Genomic DNA, 6,010 nt, shown 5'->3' on the forward strand with positions numbered 1-6,010 from the left:
CTTCTTCACTCTGGTTCTCCTGACTTCCTGATTTAACAACATCACTTGTTGGCAACTGTGTCTCATCATGATCTACCTCTTGAGACACTAATTGCCATTCCTCACTGTCATCTTCTAATGACCATGGCTGCTCAAATATTTGGATATCACTACAAACAATCTACTCATGCCCCTCTTGAAACATGTATGGTGAGAGGCCAGAATCAATAAATGGAAATATAAAGAGCTCCTCGAAGTGTCCAAGTGTGGGATCACTTGTCTCCTGGGAACCATCATGCTGGGAGGAAGAAATATCAGGGTGAGGATTATGTGGTCCAGAATTTTGGCTATTGAAACTGGACTGTGTAGAAGGCAGAGTGGGGTGTAGCGCCCCTGAGTCTGGTCGCTACAGGGTATATCATTATATCCTTCCCTAGCAAGTCAAGACGTTAATCTGGTAAGTTTTACACACACTGCCATACAGCAGGGAGAAGCAGTCACTAGGAAAGAGTTAACAATGTTTCTACAGACACAGGAAGTGACTCAGCCAGTTCTTAGCAGACCCAGGTTACCATAGCAACTTGCAAAAGTGGTGGGGGCATGAGCAGTTAGGAGTAGAAAACAGTTTCACTTTACCTCAGAACAGCTTGGACACAAGACAGAGCGGACGCACAGTGGTGCAGCTCCCTGAAGGGGAGGCTGTCAGGCCTTCAGGGAGGCAGAACAGAGCTGTCTGGATGTAACACCGAACAGACAGCTCCACCAAACTGGGGGCCAGTAACATCTAGAGAGACGGGACCTGGTACCTATAATCGCGGACCAGAAGAGAGTAGTCGCCAGAGAATGGGACTGAGCACAAGAGAGAGGTACAGAACCCTAGTCACAGTGGCCGCGGCGCAACAGCAGAGAGGGAACCTGGGGAAAGTGTTTAGGAGTCCGACCCACGAGAGGCTCAGGCTGCCGACTGTTCGGGCCAGGACTGGGGGAGAGTACAGAGTTGAGCAAGGAGAAAGGTCACAGATTATCAAACCGGATCCAGCCTCTGACCTGCCCGGGAAGCGAACGGAGTCTCTGATGGTGAGGACCAGCACCCGGGGTGCGATACCACCTGAGCCAGTAAATAAAGTGGCAGGAACCCACACCTGGTGACGCTTTGAGTAACTGCCACTGGCTGCCCTGCGCTCCGGCGCTCCCGTAGACTGTCGCCCCCGTTCTCACCAACCTCCCAGGGAACCCCGCTCTGCCCGTGGGGAGCGATATTATCCTGGCTGCACATAACACCTGCCCCGGAGAGAGACTGTGCAGTGGCGGCTAGTTCCTGGCTGCATACCGCGGTTGGCACTGCGAAGCATCCCCATTCCCCATCCAGTACTGCCCCTGGGAGAGGACTAGTCGCAAGAAGGGTCAGCGGCGGAGGAGGCCGAGACCCCAGTCACCACTACTGGTGACACGCTTCCCAGGGGCCCGTCACCCTCCTTCCATCCCCATCTGTATTGGACACTTATCTGTTTGCTGTTTTTGTACTTATTTAACATGTAGCCGACGGAGTCATGAAACCGGGTGAGGCCAGTCAAAGCTACCCCAAGGAACCACTGGCCCGGTGACAAGTACCCCAAGGCCTCGTGGAAGCTACAGTTGCAGGAAAACATAATGGAAGCATTATCTGCTTTTCAAATGACCAACTGTTTGCACTGTTTTGGCTTCATGAATGTTGTGCTGCGCTCTCCTGCAAAGTGGCACAGGAAGCTAGGTCTCATTGATGAGCTTGTGTATTTTAAATTAAGTAAATAATATATTCCTGCAAACTTTGTGGTATTAATAGAGAAATTGAAATATGTAGCCCTGAAAAGGACTTTTGTGTTTAGGTTGCAGCAGCAGTATACCTATAGAAGGACTGTAAAGGCCCCGTCACACGCAGAGATAAATCTTTGGCAGATCTGTGGTTACAGTGAAATCATGGACATATTGTTCCATTTGTACACAGCCACAAACCTGGCACTGATTGTCCACAATTTCACTGCAACCACAGATCTGCCGCAGATTTATCTCTGTGTGTGACAGGGCCTTAAGGTAATAAATGCTGCCTATATGTTGCTAATCCAAAATTATGCCTCCTCCATCAGCTATCCCTAAACTGAATGGAGGTAACAGTGGTTTTACTGGAGTACAGACAATATGTAGCCCTGAAATGGACTTTTGTTTTAATGGTTCAGCAGCGATACAAACTAAAGCGGGCTTTACACGCTACGACATCGCTAATGCGGAGTCGTTGGGGTCACGGAATTCGTGACGCACATCCGGCCGCATTAGCGATGCCGTTGCGTGTGACATCGATAAGCGATTTTGCATCGTTGCAAAAACGTGCAAAATCGCTAATCGGCGACACGGGGGTCCATTCTCAAATCTCGTTACTGCAGCAGTAACGAGGTTGTTCCTCGTTCCTGCGGCAGCACACATCGCTGCGTGTGATGCCGCAGGAACGAGGAAGCTCTCCTTACCTGCCTCCCGGCCGCTATGCGGAAGGAAGGAGGTGGGCGGGATGTTACGTCCCGCTCATCTCCGCCCCTCCGCTGCTATTGGGCGGCGGTTCAGTGACGTTTCAGTGACGTCGCTGTGACGCCGCACGGACCGCCCCCTTAGAAAGGAGGCGGTTCGCCGGTCACAGCGACGTCGCCGGACAGGTAAGTATGTGTGACGGCTGTGGGCGATGTTGTGCGGCACGGGCAGCGATATGCCCGTGTCGCGCAACAGATGGGGGCGGGTACCCACACTAGCGATATCGGGACCAATATCGCAATGTGTAAAGTAGCCTTTACTGCACTAGCAATTGAACTGTCACAGTGGCTATGGAGAAAGTTGGGGACCAGGGCTCCTAGACTGTCCCTCAGGCTAGGGGGGCCTTAGCTATCCCTGATCTCAGAGTTACATCTCAAGTTGGCAATGTCTGAGCCTCCTTCCTGGCCCTGCTCCTGACCAGCCCTGATCTTATGCCCCCTACCACAGGGGAGGACCGGGACAGGGCTGTGATTCAACCAACTGAGATAGACAAACAGGGGAAACCAAAACTCTATCCCACAGCACGCTCACACAGAGGTATAAGACAATAAGAGGTAAGGGGGGAAAAATAAGAACAGGGAGGTAACAACAAGAACTCCCCAACAACTCCAAGCACCACACAATACAATCACCAGCAGTACTGAGACACAACAGCACACAGACTAACACAGTAATAAACTACTGTATAGTAGGCATGGGTAGACAGATTCCACCATCGTAAAAAGGCAGGAACCAAGTGTGATAGGTTTCCAACAAAATGTGATCCCATTGGCAACCAGTAGGATAGCAGAGGTTAACTCTTGTCAGCCTGACCATGAATGAGCACACAACTGGTCAACGGCTGTACCTGTATGTGTAACTCAGAAGCACAGGAGAAACCATAGAGTGGCGTGTCAGTAAGCTGTAGTGTGAACAGATGCTGCCATAGATGTGTCTGATGATGTCATGACAATCAGCGAGTTTTGAGAAAAACTCTGTGTGACATAAACACTGCCTATATGCCTTCTCTAATCTATGCTCTCCCATCTAGATCAACTCTCCCAGAAATGCTTCCAGAAGAGAGTGTGCCGAGCATCGCGTCATTGAGTCCTATATAAAATCCAATGAAGCGATGCGGCTGGCCAAAACAGTACTGCCAGTAGAAAAGATGACTATGACATTACCATGTACCATGTATGACAGGTAATCCTTGTTGATTGGCTGTCTAACAGCTGTAAAACGAGCCTGGACTTGAGCTGGGCGCTCGAACACCCGCGATACTCAGCTAAGTAACGAGTGTAACTGAGCACTCCAATGCTAGGTCATTAACATTATTGTATGTGGTGTTATTTTTGAGTCAGCTGTAACTTGATTTTACCGTGATCTGATAATCTGTTTCATATCTGCCTCATTAAAGAAGAATTTTATTCTAGTAGTTGAATAATCAATGAAAACTCTTGTTTACACGCAGTAGAGCAGAAGCTGCAGAGAAGGTATGGCCAGGTACCTTCAAGACCCTCTAAAATATATCAAGTTGGTAAAGGTAAACAATATAATATGTTGTTTCCCCTCCTAAAGAAATGATGTGTAGAGTGGGCTTCTATTGTGAATATTGAAATGGTGACTATCTTGGCTTAGTTGGGGAGAAACTTAAGGTACACAGTTCACACCAGCCAAAAAATAACAATAGAAGGGACCAAAGAAACGTTTGAAGTCTACTGAGGTCCTTTAAATTGTCTCACCGGCAAAAACATCATCTTAAGGTACTAGCTGCCTTAGCAATACAACACTAGAGTACAGCCATTGGTGTGAACCAGTTGTGCTCACCCGGTGTGATGGATCCAATATGCTGCCAGGTTAAAGTGAACACATGGGCTGAGGGTGATGGCACAATGGCAAAGACCAAGACAAAGGGTCATACTGGATGGTGAGCAAGCAAGCAGAGCAGCACACCCCTAAGCCACAAGAGATTGCAGTGTAATGTAAATAGTTTGTACATAACACCACGATATTTAGAGCAAATGATGCATTTACTGTCAGGTCTGAAGATCAGCAAATGCAAGTTGTAGAAATTATATAAGCTTCTAAAGAAGATTGCAGTTGCAGGAATATGGTAGTTACAAAATCCAAGACAAACAGCAGCTAAAGCCAACACTGACTTAACTCAGATACCACACGTGTGTCTAGGTGGACCTTAAAAGGCATTTTATGATGATGATGATGTCAGTTAAGTACACCAAGCAATTTGTGAAACCGGGTGCAGAGCACAGCAAAGGACGGCAGACATAGAGGAAAGGGGCAGTGCCCAACCCTGGAGTCAAGACAGGTGCGTACCATAGAAAGTGGACATGATCAGTGGAGAGAAGTAACTCTGAAGCCAGGAGAGATGCAGAAAGAAGAGGACACAGTAATTGCTGATGTAATTCAATACAGTATATATATATATATATTTTATTATGTGAGATAAGAATTGTATATTGCAAAGTGCTAAAACCTACTTATGACCATGTAATTTTTCCTCTTGAGTAAAGATGTTTGAACCCGCAGGATGTTCGGGTTCCCCAGGTTCAGCAGGACTTTACAAAAAAATCTGTCTCGAGACCAGACTTGACCCCAAGCATCTGCCTGAATGCCAAACCCCATGTAAGTCTTTGGCGGCCCGAACATTGTGCTGTAAAATGATTGTAGAAAGGGCTAGATGGATTTACGCAGGACAGTTACACTTACCAAGTTTCCCGCATGGTTGTAACACTACTTCTGGGTCCACTCATTAACCCTCATACATATTCAATGCTTCACCCACCCACCGTCAGTTCCAGCATTTGCGATTGGTTGCAGTCAGATAGCGCCAATACTCTGTATGACAGGATCTGTCATTGGTTGGAATCACACATGCTGTCTGCATCCCTATATTGGGGTAAAAATAAATAAATAAATTTGTGTAAGGTCCCCCCATATTGTGATAAAGAAGATGGCTACAGGCTGCAGCACCCAGTCATGTGCTTATCTTGGCTGTATATCAAAATAAGAGGGACACTATGTAGATTTTTTTAAATTATTTAAATTAATAATTCTTAAAAAGTGGTGTGCAGTCTCTCACAATTTTGATACCCAGCCATGATAAAGCCAGCAACTGACGGCTGGTATTCTCAGGCTGGGGAAGTTCATGGTTATTGAGCCACCCAAGTCTAAAAATAGCAGCCTGCAGTCGCCCAGAATTGTCACATCCATCAGATGGGTGGGGTCTCTCTTATTTTGATTCACAGCCAAGATAAGTACACGGCTGGGGGCTGCAGCCTGTAGCTGTATGCTTTATTTGCATTCGGTATCACAATATGGGGGGACACTACACCAATTTATTTATTTAATTTTACACCAATATGAAGACAGAGACAGCGTCTGTGATTCCAAACAATCACAGGCTGTCACACAGGGTGGGAGCACCGTTTCACTGCAACCAATCACAGATGCCGGGATTGATGGTTGGCGGGGGAAG

This window comes from Anomaloglossus baeobatrachus, chromosome 9 (genome assembly GCF_048569485.1).
Source record: "Anomaloglossus baeobatrachus isolate aAnoBae1 chromosome 9, aAnoBae1.hap1, whole genome shotgun sequence".
Classification (NCBI taxonomy): Eukaryota; Metazoa; Chordata; class Amphibia; order Anura; family Aromobatidae; genus Anomaloglossus; species Anomaloglossus baeobatrachus.